The 17518-nt window shown below is 34.0% G+C and overlaps 1 pseudogene; it reads right to left on the reverse strand.

Moving 5' to 3' along the window:
* Positions 1-13163: 13163 nt before the first annotated feature.
* LOC107003758 overlaps positions 13164-17518 on the reverse strand; it is a 34941-nt pseudogene continuing 30586 nt past the window's right edge.

Below are 17518 nucleotides of genomic sequence, written 5' to 3' on the forward strand. Positions count from 1 at the left end.
TTAAAGCTTTGAATTTACAAATATATTTGTTAAGCATAAGTACAACACTAGTTGATCCTACTTATGAAAAAAATGATTTTCTTTAAAGTTCGATCTGTGTCCATCTAGTGTAGATATTAAACTTTAATTTAGAAATAATCTGTTTGGTAAGCATATGTACCAACACTAGTTGATCTTATTGGTGACAAAATTGATTTTCTTGAAAGATTGATTTGTGTCCATCTAGTGCTGACACTAAACATTAATTTAGGAAAAATGTGTTTTTAAGCATAAGTACATCTTATTGATGACATAATTGGTTTTCTTGAAAGATTGATTTATATCCATCTAGTGTTGACACTTAGCTTTTAATTTATGAAATAGTTAAAAACTAGTTAGAGTTAATATTATTTAGCTGTTGAAATAAGTTCAAATAAAGGTTAATTAACTTCTAGCTAGTTTGACTCATTATTTAAAATAATATGGTTTAGTTATTGGAATAAATTAAAACCTAGTCAGAGTCAAAGGTGTTTAGTTATTTTTTAAAACCAAAGTTGATTAGTTATTTTAATAAGTTAATATAAATAAGGTGATTTAGTTGTTTGAATTAATTAAAAACTAGTTAGAGTTAAAAAAAAATGTTTAGTTGTTTAAATAAGTTAAAATAAATAATGTGGTTTAGTTGGTGAATTTCGTTGTTGCAATTAAGTCAAAACTAGGTAGAGTTAAAAAGTTGTTATGTTGTTTAAATAATTTCAAATAAATAAAGTTGTTTAGTTGGTGGATTTAGTTGTTGCAATTAAGTAAAAACTAGTTAGAGTTAAAAAGTTATTTAAATTGTTTAAATAAGTTCAAATAAATAATGTGATTTAATTGGTGGATTTAGTGATTCGAAATAAGTCAAAACTAGTTAGAGTTAAAAAGTTGTAAAGTGTTTAAATTAGTTCAAATAAATAAAGTAGTTTAGTTGATGGATTTAGTTGTTGGAATTAAGTCAAATCTAGTTAGAGTTAAAAAGTTGTAAGTTTTTCCAATAAGTTCAAATAAATAATGTGGTTTAGATAATGAATTTGGGTTTTGGAATTTAGTAAAAAATAGTTAGAATTAGGAAAAAAATGAAGTTGTTTAAATAAGTTCATATAGATAATGAGGTTTAGTAGGTAAATTTACTTGTTGGAATTTAGTGAAAACTAGTTAGAGTTAAAGTTATTTTAGTTATTTAAATAAGTTTAAATAAATCATATTGTTTAGTTGATCTATTAGTCAAAACTAGTTAGAGTTAAAAAGTTGTTAAGTTGTTTACAAGTTCAAATAAATAATGTGGTTTAGTTGGTGGATTTAGTTGTTGGAATTAACTTAAAACTAGTTAGAGCTTAAAAAATTTAAGTTGTTTAAATAATTTCAAATAAACAATGTGGTTAGTTGGTGGATTTAGCTATTGAAATTTAGTTAAAACTACTTAGAGTTAAAGTTGTTTAGTTTTTAAATAAGTTCAAACAAACAATGTTGTTTAGTTGGTGGATTTAGTAGTTGAAATTAAGTCAAAACTAGTTAGAGTTAAAAAATAGTTAAATTGTTTAAATAAATTCAAATAAATAATGTGGTTTAGTTGGTGAATTTAGTTGTTGGAATTAAGTCAAAGCTAGTTAGAGATAAATAAACATGTTAAGCTGTTTAAATAAATTCAAATAAATAATATGGTTTAGTTGGGGGATTTAGTTGTTGGAATTAAATCAAAATTAGTGAGAGTTAAAAAGTTGTTAAGTTGTTTAAAAAAGTCAAATTAATAATGTGGTTTAGTTTGTGAAGAATTTAATTGTTTGAATTATATATAAACTTAGTCAGAGTTAAAAAGTTTTTAAATTGTTTAAATAAGTTCAAATAAATAATGTGGTTTAGGTGGTGAATTTAGTTGTTGGAATTAAGTTAAAACTAGTTAGAGTTAAAGTTGTTTAGTTTTGTAAATAAGTTAAATAAATAATGTGGTTTATTTTATAAATTTAGATGGTGAAATTAGTTCAAATAAATTTTAGTTAATACTTAGCTAGTTTTACTCATTATTTAGAATAATTTTTTTAAGTGAGCACAAATAATACAAAACTAGTTAGGGTTAATGTTACTCAACTGTTGGAATTAAAATTGTTATTGCTTATATAGATGAAGCTTGATCGAAGTTGAATGGATAGTAGAAACAATCTTTGCCAAATGGGTATTATTCCAGAATTTGCAGAAGGTGTCACTAGATTTATTAATCATGCAAAGACACTTGAAGATTTCTTATCTTCAAGATTGATTAGGTATTCATGTGTTAATTGTGAAAATGTGAGATATCATACAATAGAGAATGATGCTATGCATCTTATGATGAATGGGTTCATGCGGATAATCTGAGTTTGTTATTGTGGAGTCGGTGTTTGTAAACTAAATCTCTCTTTTGGAATCTTCCATATTTGACTTCAGTAAAGCTAGAAAGAATGTGAAAGTTTTAGTTTGACAGTCATATGAACAATTTATTGTATGAACAACATACGTATCTAGGGAAATTTTTTTTCGAGCCCAATGTAACTCCTTCTCTGAAAATGCAATGTGGACCGCTTCTTTTCTTCCCAAATCCGAGGAAACTGTTGGACGATCTATCTGTGATATGCTTTCTTACTACTTGAATATGTGAATATTCAATAATGACTTGCTTTGTCGAATTTACTTCATGAAAATAATTGTTCAGTTTTTGTTGAAGCAATCAATTTTAAGTTTTGTATTTTGTTCTAGAATCAATATTATTCAATGTTTTGTTGAAGCAATTCTTACAAAATTTATCTTTTATTTTATATGTAATTTGAATATGCAATATCAGACATGTATCGACTGAGCTACATTAATAGATTTAACACCTTATACCCTTTTTTTATTTTCCTTTTGAAAAAATGACACTCATGTATTCAATGAAATGTTAAGTTTTTTTTTTTGTAATGTACCAAAATAATCAATTTAATCTTTTTTCTCAGGCTAACTTGATCAAGAGGACTGGATCTACTGTAGTTGCCACAAATAAAAAGAAGTGGGTATGTCTGAAAAAATTACAAGATCTTTCTTTTCTTTCAAAAGGAGTAAAATCATGTATATAATTACTGATTTTGCTTCAATTCTTTAATGTTTGTTTTTAGAAAAATTCAATTTGTAATTTTTGATATCCCAATTTGTTCTAGTTAATGGGGATGTAATTTCTATTATTATATAGTTATATATTTTCTTATGCGAATATCTTATGCAGAACTTTTATGGAAATTGATGTCAAGTATCCATTTCAACATGCTCGACTTTTCGATTGATGATTTCATAGATATTTATTGAAAATTTACTAGAGATTTTAATTTCATTTGAATTAGGAGTTAATTAGTTGGTTATGTTGAGCTTACTGCATTTAGTTAGATCTCAATTTTACTTGAGATAGAAAAGATAATTTATTTTGACATTTTTAACTTTTACAGAAAACTTATTAGATTGCTATTTTTTTCTTTGATTATAATATTTGAAAATATTGGTTATACATAATATTTCTTGCTTGTCATGACGAAGATAGTTGTTATTTCTAGTGTTGATGATATGACAAACTCAGGGATCTTGTAAAGGTATCATGTTCTCAACATGAGTTTTTAATGATGTGACAAACTCAGGGACCTTGTAAAGGTACCGGGTTCTCAATATAAATAGTCTGTTGACTGCCAGCTGGAGAAGATACAGAAAGTGGGTGCACATTTTCCAACGACGTCAGAAAAGTCAGACCTTTCCAACCAATGTCAAGAGTTTAAGGAAAGGGACTTGTCTATACAATGTCACTTTTCTAAACATTATTCCTTAGTTTTTGCAACTTGAAAAAGTACTCTAAAAACACTTGCAAAGGCTAACGTGAAGAATTATTCAACAACAACTGAACACTCAGGAGCATATCGTGTAGTTGTTTGAGAATATATTCTTTTGGTCTTACATTGTAAACTATTCCTAAATCTATGAAGGAATCAGTGTGGTGGTGTTGAAATTCTAAGTTGTCTAGAAGGGATACCTTAGTGGCTAGAATAACTTCTACTTAGGCTTATCAAGCAATAGAGTCTTTGCTTGAACGTGAGATTAAAAACTTTTTCTCACATTTGTGTAACTGGTTTTACTTTTGCTTGCAAAGATTAGTGAAACAATTGTGAAAAACCTGTGAGACAGGTCGTGGTTTTACTCCCTTAAGCAAGGAGGTTTCCACGTAAAATTGATGTGCTGTTAAACTGCATTTACTTTCTGTTCATACTTGTTTGTGTGTCAAGGGACCTGGTCCATTGACTGATAAATGGACGCATATATTCTAACAAGTGATATCAGAGCAATTTCAATAAGAAGTGTAGGAAGTTTGAATATTACTCCTCCCTTTAATCCTCACAGCAAGTATGTTTTTGTGTCTGACAATCTGCTTTGTCTTCACTGTGGTAAAAATGGACATTTAAAAGAAGAGGGTACTGGCTGAGAAAGTCTCATGAAAGACTTTTTAATTATACAGAGAAGCAAAGAGTATCAAAAGAAACCTGGTCCCCCAAAATAACTTTCAACTAAAAGGTTTTCAAAGAAAGGATCTGATTCTGCTCCAAAATCTTTTGTCAAAAAAATTCAAAAACTACCCCATTGGACTAAAAACAATCCGATCACTCCCTTGTCTGCCTTCTGGGAACTCAAATTGAAATGGGTTCCCAAGCCTAACAAGTGATTCTTGTTGCAGGTGAGTGAGAGGAGCATCAGTCAATGTTGGAATATGGACAGCGGATGCTCTAAACATATGATTGGTGATATTAAAAATTTCCTCTCACTCAAGACACTTCAAGGAGGAGGTGTCTCTTTTGGTGATGGAAAGAAGGGGTACATTTTTGGAGTTGGTAAAGTGGGAAAATCTTTTGGAGAATCAATTGATAATGTGTATCATGTCGGTGGATTGAAGTACAGTCTTTTGAGTGTATCTCAAATTTGTGACCAGGGAAATAAAGTTATGTTTACTTCTGAGAAGTGAACTGTGGTTAATCTAACCACAAAGAAAGTGATTCTTACTGCCTTTAGAAGTAAAAACATGTGTGTTGCTAACTTGGAAACGTCTCATGGAGATGATCTGACATGTCTTAGTGCTCAAAATGAAAATGCTGATCTTTGGCGTCGAAGACTAGGGCATATGAGCTCATCTTTATTGAATAAACTGATTTCTAAGGACATGGTACAAGGTTTTCCAAAGTTAAAGTTTTGTGAAAACAAAATATGTAAAGCGTGTGTCAAAGGAAAACAAATCAGATCATCCTTCAAGTCAAAGAAGAAAGTAACATCATCAAGAGTACTGGAGCTGTTACATATGGACTTATGTGGACCTTTGAAGGTGCAAAGCAGAAATGGTAAGAAATACATTCTGGTCATAGTTGATGATTACTCAAGTTACACATGGACAAGATTCCTAAGATCAAAAGCAGAAACACCTGAAGAATTGGTAGTGTTCTTCAAAATGATTCAAACAAAACTGAATCAAGTGATTGTTGGAATTAGATTCTTCAAAATGATTCAAACAAAATTGAATCAAGTGATTGTTGGAATTAGATCTGATCATGGAACTGAGTTTAAAAATTTAAAACATGATCAATTTCGCATGGAGAATGGTATTAGTCATAATTTTCTGCTCCAAGAACTCCTCAACAAAATGTAGTAGTGGAAAGAAAAAACAGAACCTTGGTGAACATTGCCAGAACCATGATTATTGAGTCAAATCTTCCTCAAAGTTTCTAGGCTGAAGCTATCAACACAGCATGTCAAGTTACTAACAGGTGTCTGATAAGGTCTTTATTGAATAAGACTCCCTATGAGTTGCTCAACAACAGAAAACCTATGTTGAGTTATCTTAGGGCTTTTGGTTGCAAATGTTTTGTGCTGAACGATGGAAAAGATGATCTGGGAAAATTTGATCCTAGAAGTGATGAAGGAGTGTTTGTTGGATACTGTTCATCAAGTAAAGCATACATAATTTTCAACAAAAGAACTCAATGTATTGAAGAAAACATTCATGTTGTGTTTGATGAAGATGGAAATTTGAAAAGTGATGCATCAAATGATGAAGATGAGTTGAGTAAGCTGTTCAATTCAAAGAAAATTGAAGGAAGTGAAGCTGGTGCAAATGATCAGTTGAGGAATGACAATGATAATGATAATCATAGTCTATCTGAAAAGACTGATGAAGTTGAAAAGTGTGATGAGGGACCTGATACTACTCCGAATTCCAGTCAGAATACCTCAAACTCTCCAGAAATTGATGAGCTCCTTGAAGAAGAAGAACATGCTGATCAGATGAACCAGTCTACTTTGAGACCAGGATGGAAACATATTTCATCACATCCTCTTGATAATCTTATTTCTCCCTTGAATTATGGAATTCACACTAGATCAAAAACAAGGAATCTAGTTGCATTCTCAGCATTCATATCATCTATTGAGCCTAAGAATGTGAAAGAGGCATTAGGTGATGCAGACTGGATGAATTCAATGCAAGAAGAACTTCATCAGTTTGAAAGAAGTAAGGTGTGGTACCTGATTCCTCGACCTGTTGGAAGAACAGTGATAGGAACCAGATGGGTTTTCAGAAACAAGCTTGATGAAAATGGCGTGATTACTAGAAACAAATCAAGATTAGTTGTTTAAGGATACAATAAGAAAGAAGGAATCGACTATGATGAAACTTTTGCACCTATTGCAAGGATGGACGCCATCAGAATTCTAATAGCTTTTGCAGCATTCATGGGATTCAGGCTGTATCAAATGGAGGTCAAAAGTGCATTTCTAAATGGAAACCTGAAAGAGGAGGTGTTTGTTAAACAACCTTTTGGGTTTGAAGATAATGAGCTACCAGATCATGTGTTCAGATTGAATAAGGCTCTGTATGGTTTGAAACAAGCTCCTAGAGCATGGTATGAAAGGCTGTCAAAGATTCTATTGAATAATGGGTTCAAAAGAGGAAAAATAGAAAATACCTTGTTCTTATTAAAAAGAGAACAAGAACTGCATATTATTCTGGTATATGTGGATGACATAATTTTTGGAGTCACATCAGAACATCTGTGTGAAGAATTTTCATCATTAATGGGAAAGGAATTTTAAATGAGCATGATGGGTGAATTGACGTTCTTCCTTGGTCTACAAATCAAGCAATCATCAAATGGAATCTCAATCAGTCAGGAGAAGTACATTAAGGAGCTGTTGAAGAAATTCAATATGTTTGATTCAAAACCTATTGATACTCCTATGGGAACAAACTCCAAGCTTATAGAAGATGAATCTGATTCTCTTGTGAATCAAACCATGTATAGGGGAATCATTGGGTCCTTATTGTATTTGACTGCTAGCAGACCTGATATTGTATATAGTGTTGGAGTGTGTGCTAGATTCAAAGTATGTCCTCCTGATTCACATCTGAAGGCTGCAAAACGTATTCTAAGATACTTGAAGAAGACAGGGGACCTGGTCCTCTTCTATCTAGCAGGTGACACTTTTGATCTTGTTGGTTTTGCAGACGCTGATTTTTCTTGTTATCAAGTTGAAAGGAAGAGTACTTTTGGAATGGCTCATTTCCTTGGATCTTCACTCATTTCTTGGGGAACTAAGAAATAGAATTCTGTATCTCTTTCAACAGCTGAAGCTGAATATGTAGCAGCTGCTGCATGTTGTTCACAATTTTTATGGATCAAGCAACATTTAGAGGATTTTGGTGTAATCATCAAAGCTATTCCTCTTATGTGTGACAATACTAGTGCAGTTAGTATGGGAAAGAATCAGTTCAACATAAGAGAACCAAGCACATTGATAGACATCATTTTTTGGGAGACAATGTTGAAAAAGGGAATATTGTGCTTACATATTGTCCAACAGAGGAACAAATTGCAGATATCTTCACCAAGGCTCTCACCAAAGATCAATTTGGAAGTAATACGTTGAAGTTGGGCATGATGACCTCTAACTGATTTCCAGAGTTTCAATAGTTGAATTCCTTTGATGGATAAACTTGCAGTGCAGGTATCCTTTGTGTCAATAATTTATTATCTGGATTAGATCATTTTGGTACCTATTGTAGGTATACATTCAGGAAGGACTAGCTGAGCAAAGACATGGCTAGAACAGTTGAGGAATGATGATAAAGTTGTGTTATGGAACTTGGTCCCAGTCAAGGTTAGCATTTTTACATTAATTTTAAAATGGAAAAAATATGACCGTTGATAAAGCCACGTGTCAGTCATCGGTCATTCTGACCGTTAGTCCCATTGCTTATTCTTCAAGCGACATGTCAAATCAAGGGACCTATCGCCGTTTCAAATATTTTTAAACCCTCCTTCTTTCGTTTAATTCTTAATATGTCTCTCAACATTCCTTCACTCTAAAAGAAAAAGAAAGAAGAGAAAAGACGAAATCTGGTTTTATCCCCTTTTCATTGTCTTCGAAAAGCTGTTATTTTTCTCTTCTTCTGGTCGAGATGTCTGATCTTTCTTCAACCTCTAAGCAAATTCTCACTGCTCTTAGTGAGATTGAACCTATTGCCTTTTATTCTCCTTCAGCAGTAGAATCTAGGTCTAATATTCCTTCAAGTTTTCACCAAGATATTCCTGAAATCCATTTCACTCCATAGAACTGAACATCTCTAGTGTCCCTACTGGACGTGGTCCTTATCATGAAATGCTGCCAGACGCTTTATTTGAAGGAGATTTGCCAAGAAACAAATCTTCTGAGTCAAACATTCTGGCTGCAAGTGAAGAGCTCGTAATTGAAAGTCTTGCAATGATGAGAGAAAAAGCCAGGGTAGAACAAAATGAACTTTTTCAAGGTGAAGAGATCAGAGAGACTCAACCCATTTTTGATAAAACTCTAGATTTTGGGAGGTATCCATCTTCTAACTCCTCTGATTCTGAAAGTGATGATGAACGTATCCAATGGAAGGTTGAAAGGAGGGATGTTAGTGTATCAAGAAAGGGAAAATAAAAGGTAGTGGAAGAGGTGCCTAGAAGAAGACCTACTACTAGATCTGATGCTAGGAAGTTGCTGGCTGATGCTTTAAAGGCTAGCGCAAGGTCTACGGCAGAAATCAGGAGTGCCAGAATATTCAAACTGTCAAACTTTAAAATGCCTGAATCTGGTGTCGTAGAGGTGTCTGCTGAAGAGACAGAAAAGAAGCACAAGAAGAAAAAGTTAGGAAAAACAAAGTCAAGAGATCCAAAAAGGGTTGAGAAAGCAAAATCCACGAAGGAGAGTTCTAAAGGAAAACGGAAAAGATCACAGGGACCTGATACCCAAAGAAAAGTTGAAGAGGAGGTCAACAAACAAGAAATTGTTGACAACTTGCGAAAGCAAATGTGCTGGCTGGGAGAGTCTTTGACATAGGAATAATCAACCTTCCCGGAATAGACTCTCTTCATGACATGGTAGAGATTCAGTCATGGATGCATCTCTTCAACAGAAAATCTCCTATTCTTCATGAAGAGGAAGTGTGTGAATTTTACTACAACATTCAATTTAAGGAAGATGGGAGTGTCCATACCAGAGTGAATGATATTGTAGTGCATCTGGATGAGTCTCTATTGGGAAAAATTCTTTGGGTACCTCGAGAGGGTACCAGGTCTGTGATTGGTAAAACATGTTCGGCTGAGTTTGTGGCATTGGTTTCGAAGCTTCCCACAACAAAGTGTGCAGGTTTTTTTAAGAAGGTGATGAAAAGTGAGTATCAGTTGGTGTTTGAGTTTGTAAACAAAACTCTACTTCCTCGAACTAAAAAGAGGACCTCAGCTATTTCTGCTGATTTGTTTGTGATGGAGTTGTTGTGCGAATTTGAACCTCTGAATCTCCCAGGGCTCATGCTTGAACACATCTACAAAACGGTCATTGAGAGGAAAGGAATACATGGAATGGGATATGGATACTTTCTTACTGAAGTATTCAAACACTTTTAAATTCCTCTGAGCGTTGGCAAGGTTGGTACAATGAAACAAGCTTTTTCAGAGAATACTCTGGTTGAATGTGAGTGTATTGAAGGGAAAGGAAATCCCAAGATCAATATGGCTCAACTCATAGAAGACCAGGACCAACTCAAGAATGAAGTTGAAGAATTAACTATGCGATTGAGTGGAAAAGATGCTGAAATTGCTATACTCAAAGCTGAGCTGCTCACTGCACAGACAGAGGGACCTGGTACTTCTGTGATTCAAGCCCTGGAAAGGGAAAATGCAGAGCTGAGGTCCAAGGTTATTGCCTTGAAAGAAAAGGCAATAAAGGATAATGATGCTGCAAATGATAGACTCACTCTCATTATTAAGTCCCTTTCTCATCAACCTCCCCCTTCTTAGTCTGTCCCAATCGTTTTCTGTGTCTTCCTTGTGTGGCTTGTCTTTCTCTCATTGGATTCTCAGTTTGGTATTAATGTATTAAATGTTTATCTTGGAATGCTATTTATCTTATTCCCCTGGTGTTCTAGCTACTATCTCTTGTGAATGCTTTCCTTTGTGTTTGATTGCTATCAAGCTTTGATCTTCTCTGATATTATTGTTGATACTATTGGTTTACTGTATCTCTTTTTTATGACGCCAAAAGGGGGAATTATAACTGACAAGTGGTAGATATGTTTGTGAGGGGGAATACACTGAGGGGGAATACAGTCAGAGGGAGAATTTTTTTCAGGAGGATGGACTAGTAATTCAGGGGGAACTAGTTATGAAGCTGGAGTGGCGCCTAAGTATTGTTTGTCATCATCAAAAAGGGGGAAAATGTTATTTGTAGTTTTGATGATATGACAAACTCAGGGACCTTGTAAAGGTACCAGGTTCTCAACATGAGTTTTGATGATGTGACAAACTCAGGGACCTTTTAAAGGTACCGGTTCCCAAGATGAATAGTCTGTTGACTGCCACCTGGAGAAGGTACAGAAAGTGGGTGCACATTTCCCAACTGCGTCAGAAAAGTCTGATCTTTCCAACCAATGGCAAGAGTTTAAGGAAAGGGACTTGTCTATACAATGTCACTTTCCTAAACATCATTCCTTAGTTTTTGCAACTTGAAAAAGTACTCTCAAGAACACTTGCAAAGGCTATAGAAAATTAACGTGAAGAATTATTCAACAACAACTGAAAATTCAGGAGCATATCCTGTAGTTGTTTGAGAATATATTTTTTTGGTCTTACATTGTAAACTATTCCTAAATCTATAAAGGAATCAGTGTGGTGGTGTTGAAATTCTAAGTTTCTAGAAGCGATAGCTTAGTGGATAGAATAACTTCTACTTAGGCTTATCAAGTAATAGAGTCATTGCTTGAACGTGAGCTTAAAAACTTTTTCTCACATTTGTGTAACTGATTTTACTTTTGCTTGCAAAGATTAGTGAAACAGTTGTGAAAATCCTATGAGACAGGTCGTGGTTTTACTCCCTTAAGCAAGGAGGTTTCCACATAAAATTGATGTGTTGTTAAACTGCATTTACTTTCTGTTCATACTTGTTTGTGTGTCAAGGGACCTGGTCCATTGACTGATAAGTGGACGCATATATTCTAACAATAGTTTTGAATGCCCGAATAGTTTGTATGTATTTGTGTCTTGAGAAAAACTATATATAGAATTTTTCTGTGATGTTTAGAGAAACTTGGTAGAGAACTTAGAATATTAATATGACATGTAGAAGAATATAAAATAATGTTACCAATTTTATGACATTCGATAATAGAATTTATTGACATTAACTAAAGTGTAAGAAATTTCAATATGACATTTTATAAATGTCACAAGTGTCTTGAAATTTGTTTTACCAATATTTAATCTAAATGTCAGAAAGTTTAAATGACAATTCATAAATATCGAAAAAATAAATGTCATTTATCTCATATTGACTTTTACTTAAATGTCATATATCTCATAATGAAATTTACATAATTATAAAAAATAAATGTCATATATTTCATACCGACATTTATTTAAATTTCAAAAATAAATGCTGGAAATCTCATACCAAGATTTATCTTATCATAAAAAATAAATGTCATAATCTCATATCGACATTTACCAAAAAGTCAAACATAAAAGTAATATATCTCATACTAATGTTTACCTATTTGTCAAAAATAGATGTCATAAATCATATACTGACATTCGCCTAAATGTCAAAAAATAAATGTCATATATTTCTTATCGACATTCATATAAATGTCAAAAAATAAATATCGTAATAATCGAACAAACATTTACATATATGTTGTGAAGTAAATGTCGCAAATTCTTTTTGACATTTACCTAAATGTCACAAATTCTTCCCGATAGTTATCTAAATGTTGTAAGAATTCCTGACACAAAAATTTACGACATTTGGTCCAAATGTAAAATAAATGTCGGTAAACAAATTTGTGACATTTAAACATCATAATACGACATTGAGAAAATGTCGTTGTATCTCCATTTTCTTATAGTGATGGTTTATGGGGGGCTGCGAGTTATCTGAACTCTCCCCATATAGTCTCCCAATAATACTCCCAAAAGTATCATTATACTAGCTCTAGTTTTTTTTTTTTTTTAAATCATACTTACTTATGTTCTTTGAGATTATTGTTCAAAACTTAGCTCAAAAGTCTATCTTAAAAATCTTAGTTCTCTCTCTTGATTTATTTAGAAAACGATTACTCTTTTTTAAAAATTCTCCCAAAAGCTCTTTTGAAATCTCAGTTTCCGTTCTTAACTTAAATATGAAAACATTTATAAACTTTCAGGGAATACTTAGTTCCCTTATAACTTTTAAGAATTTAACTCAACTTTTTACTCTTTGCTTAACTTGAAAACTTATGTCTTAACAAACTTCTAGGGAATACTTAGTTCTCGTATATTTCTTTAAAGGAAAAGACTTCAAATTTTACTCTTTTCTCAGACTTGAAACTTGAGCCTTAAAATGAAGTTAAAACATTTAATAAAGACTCTTGGAAAGTTTTAGAAACTTTACTTTGACTAGCTTCTTAATTTCTACACTTGACTCTTAAAACTTTTGACTTTGATCTTAACATTCCTTGAATTGGATTATGGATTCAAGGTTAGGATTTATGTTCTTTAGTTATTTCTAGGTGGTTAGAAGTCATTTTATGTGAACACTGGGATAAAAACGCCTATCTGGGCGCACTAGTGGCGCGCCGTGCCAACATCAGTTGACTGAGGCTTGGTTCTTGCGCACTGGTAGCGCCCGGCACCAGACTCCAGTTGATTGAGGCTCTCTTTTGGTGCACTGCAGGCGCAACATGGCTTGCCTTGCCCAGGTGCATCAGATGAATTTTTCAACTCATTTTCTAGTTCAAAAACGCCTAAACCTCCACGGTTTAATCCCCAAACACCTAGGATAATCACTACCTTCGATACCTATTAGATCTAAATCCAACACAACATTGTAAGATACTGATTAACATCAATGGGTATGAAATCAACTCAACCAAAAAGGATTCGATGAGATTATCAAGAATTCACTTCTAATTATGTAATCAATTCTAAAACATCTGAACTAAAACAAGATTGGTGTGTGGATGAATTAACCCAACACTGAAGAGATCACATACCTTTATAGGGATCACCCGACGAATTCCACTAGAAATCCCTTGGCGTTGTTGGCTGAAATATTGATCTTTCTCCCTTATCCTTCTTCTATTCTCTTTCTCCGAAACCCTAAGCGTGGAATAATTATTTAATTTGAACTAAAACTTATTTTTACCCCTATTAAACCATTAAAAACAATTAGGAAAAATGGGTAAAAAGACTAGTTTGTCCTTTTATAAATAAGGATTGGACCTCACTAGTCGCCGAAAGGCATATCTCCCTCATACATTATCGAAATCGAGAAAACTCGGTGCCGTTGGAAGATCTTTCCAAAGGATTTCTAACCATATAAAGAACTAACTCTAAATCATCTTGAGCTAGAAGTTGTGACCGTTGAAAATTACAACAAAACTCACTTTCTTAACAGAGAATTTTTTTTGGATTTTTCCACTTTTTTTCCAATAATGAATTTTTTTAGTTTCTTCGCTTATTCCAGGCTACTACGAGTTACGACATGTTACAATATCTGACCGTTGGGAACATTCATCCTTGAATAAAATTTCTTTCAAAATGCTAAGAATAGTAACATCAAGTTCAACAATCAAAATCAAAAGCAAGTATAACATACTTACTTATAGTTTATAGGGTACTTAACAAGATAATTAGTACCTTGATGAGCATTCTCTCCAGATTCAAAGAGAAGTAGATATTTCTTCTTAATATCCTCTTCAACTACCCAATTTTATTCTTCAACAAATTGGTTCCTCAAAAGACCTTGACTGACGCAACCTCCTGTTGTTCTCAACTTGCGAACTTGTCGATCTAAAATCTTAACCGGAATCTCTTCATAGGATAACTTATCCTTAATCACAACATTTTCAGTTGGTACTATCAATGAAGGATCACACATGCACTTCTTCAACATGGAAACATGAAATACCGAATGGACCGCCACCAATTCTTGTGGTAGCTCCAACTCATAAGCTACATTACCAACTATATTGGATATCCTATAAGGTCCAATATGTCGGGGATAAGTTTCCCCTTCTTACATAACCTCAGAACACCCTTCATGGATGAAACATTCAAAAATACCCAATCATCTACTTCAAACTCCAACGGCTTCCTCCTAACATATGGGTAGGACTTTTGACAACTCTATGCCATTTTCAATATCTCTTTAATCACCTTTACCTTCTCCATGGCTTGGTGAACTATATCTGGCCCTATCAACCCTGAATCACCAACTTCGAACCAACCAATAGGAGATAAACATCTTCTCCCATACGAGCTTCATGTGGAGCCATTTGGATGCTCGAATGGTAGCTATTATTGTATGCGAACTGAATGATAGGTAGGTGATCATCCCAATTCCCCTTGAAATCAATCACACAAGCCCTCATCATATCTTCTAAGGTCTGAATAGTATGATCCATTTGTCCATCCATCTGATGAAAAATAGTGCTTAAATTCCCCTTTGAACCCAAACCTTTATGGAAAGACTTTCAAAATTCAGCAGTAAATTGTGTATCTCTATCTGAAATGTTTGACACTGGAACCTCATGAAGTCTTACCACCTCCGGGAAGTATCAATTTACATAATCCTTTGCCGAATGAGTGGTCTTTACTGGCAAGAAGGGTATTGATTTTGTAATTCTATTGACAATTACCAAGATCGAATCATGTTGCCTGCGAGACCTTGGTAAACCTGTGATGAATTCAATATTAAATATCTGCCACTTCCATTTCAAAATTTCTATATTTTGAGAAAAACATATAGTCCTTTGAGTGTTCTACTTTCACTTGTTCGCAATTAGGGAACTTGGCAACAAACTCAGCAATGTCCTTCTTCATACCTTCCCACTCGTATAGCTCTATCAAATTGCGGTACATCTTGGTGGAACCCGGATGAATAGAATATCTGGAACTATGAGCCTCCTCCATGATCCTCTCTTGAAGTGAATCCATCCTAGGTTCACACAATCTACCTTGATACTTTAGTAAACCATCTACCCCTTGTTCAACAACGAATAATCTTTGCTTATTAAGATTCACCTTCAAATCAAGCAAAATGGGGACTTGGTCTTGCATTTCTTTCACCTAAGACACTAGTGATGATTTAACCCCATTTTCACCACTATCCCTCTTTCTGTGGAATTCATAAGTCTGAATCCCTGTCTTGCAAGTCTATGCACATCTTTGGCTAGCTCCCTCTTTTCTTCCTCTACATGGATGGTATTACCCATGGATAATCTTCTTCAAGCATCAACAACCACATTAGCCTTACATGGGTGGTAAAGAATGCTCATGCAATCCTTTAGTAATTCTAACTACCTCCTCCGTTTGAGATTTAGCTCTTTCTGGGTGAACACATATTATAGGCTCCTGGGATTAGTGAATATATCAACATGAACACCATACAAGTAGTGGCACTATATCTTCAAGGCGAAAACAACAGCAACCAATTCTATGTCACAGGTTGAATAATTCTTCTCATGAACCTCTAACTATCTAGAGGCATAATCTAAAACTTTGTCATTCTGCATTAAGACGCAGCCCAAACAAACTTTTGTTGCCTCACAGTACACCACTAAACCTTGAGTACCCTATGGTAAGGTCAAAACTGAAGCCGAAGTCAACCTCTTCTTCAACTCCTGAGAGATTTTCTCACACGATTCAGACCATTGAAATTTAATTGTCTACTGAGTCAACATCGTCAAGGGAGACGAGATAGATGAAAATAATTCAAAAAATCTTTTGTGGTAACAAGCCAAACTCAAGAAGCACCTTATATCAGTTGGAGACGTGGGTCTAGGCCAACTCTGAACTGCTTCTATCTTTTGGGTATCAACTCTAATCCCATCACCAAAAACTATGTGGCCCAACATACAACTCCTTTTCTTTTAAAGTCTAAATTACTATTATGAGGCGGATAGCATAGTCTTCTTCATTCCTTGAATAGATTAGTATGTCATCAATGAAGTGGATGAGAAACATCTCTAAATAAGGTTTGAAAACTCTATTCATAAGATCCATAAACGTTGTTGGTGCATTGGTCAACCCAAAAGACATAATCATAGACTCATAATTCCCATATCAGGCTCTAAAGGTTGTCTTTGGAATAACACATTCCCTAACTCTTCACTAATTTTAGATATATAAGATATCATGTTTTGAAAAAAAGGTGGCACCCTAAAGTTTATCGAAAAGATCATATATCCTTTGGAGAGGATACTCATTCTTGATGGTAACCTGGTTCAATGGCGGTAGTCTATACATATCCTAAGGGAACCATCTTTCTTTCTTACAAACAAGACCGGAGTTCCCTAAGGTGAGACACTTGGTCAAATAAAGCCCTTATCCTACAAATATTTCAATTGTTCTTTCGATTCTTTTAACTTGCCATTATATATGCGGAATAGAGATAGGACGAGTATCTGGAATGTTGTCTATGCCGAAGTGTATTCCTCTCTCAGGAGGGACTCTGGGCAGATCATCAAGAAAAACTTCTCGAAACTCTTCTACTATGGGAACGGACTCAAGCAAAGGTACCTCAACACTTTAGTCATTAATTTGGAGTAAGTGATAGTTACACCCCTTTGAAACTAACTTTCTCGCCTTAAGTTACGAAATTAAATGACCCGTAGGCACTGTTGAACCACTACTCCACTCTATATTTGGCTCATTAGAAATCTGAAACTTGACAACTCAAGTTCTACAATGTATTGACCCATATTAAACATGAAGCCAGTCTATACCTAGAATTTCATCAAAATCTACAATGTCTAAGTCAACTAGCTCAGCAATGGTGTTCTAGTGATTGATGGAAAGAGGACAATCACGATAGATTCTTTTCGCTAGAATAGACTCTCTAAAAGGGGTAGAAACACAAAAGGTTCACAAAGTTTCTCAAGAAGAATCTCAAGTTTATTTGCCACATAAGGAGTTAC

Source organism: Solanum pennellii, chromosome 11 (assembly GCF_001406875.1).
Source record: "Solanum pennellii chromosome 11, SPENNV200".
Lineage (NCBI taxonomy): Eukaryota > Viridiplantae > Streptophyta > Magnoliopsida > Solanales > Solanaceae > Solanum > Solanum pennellii.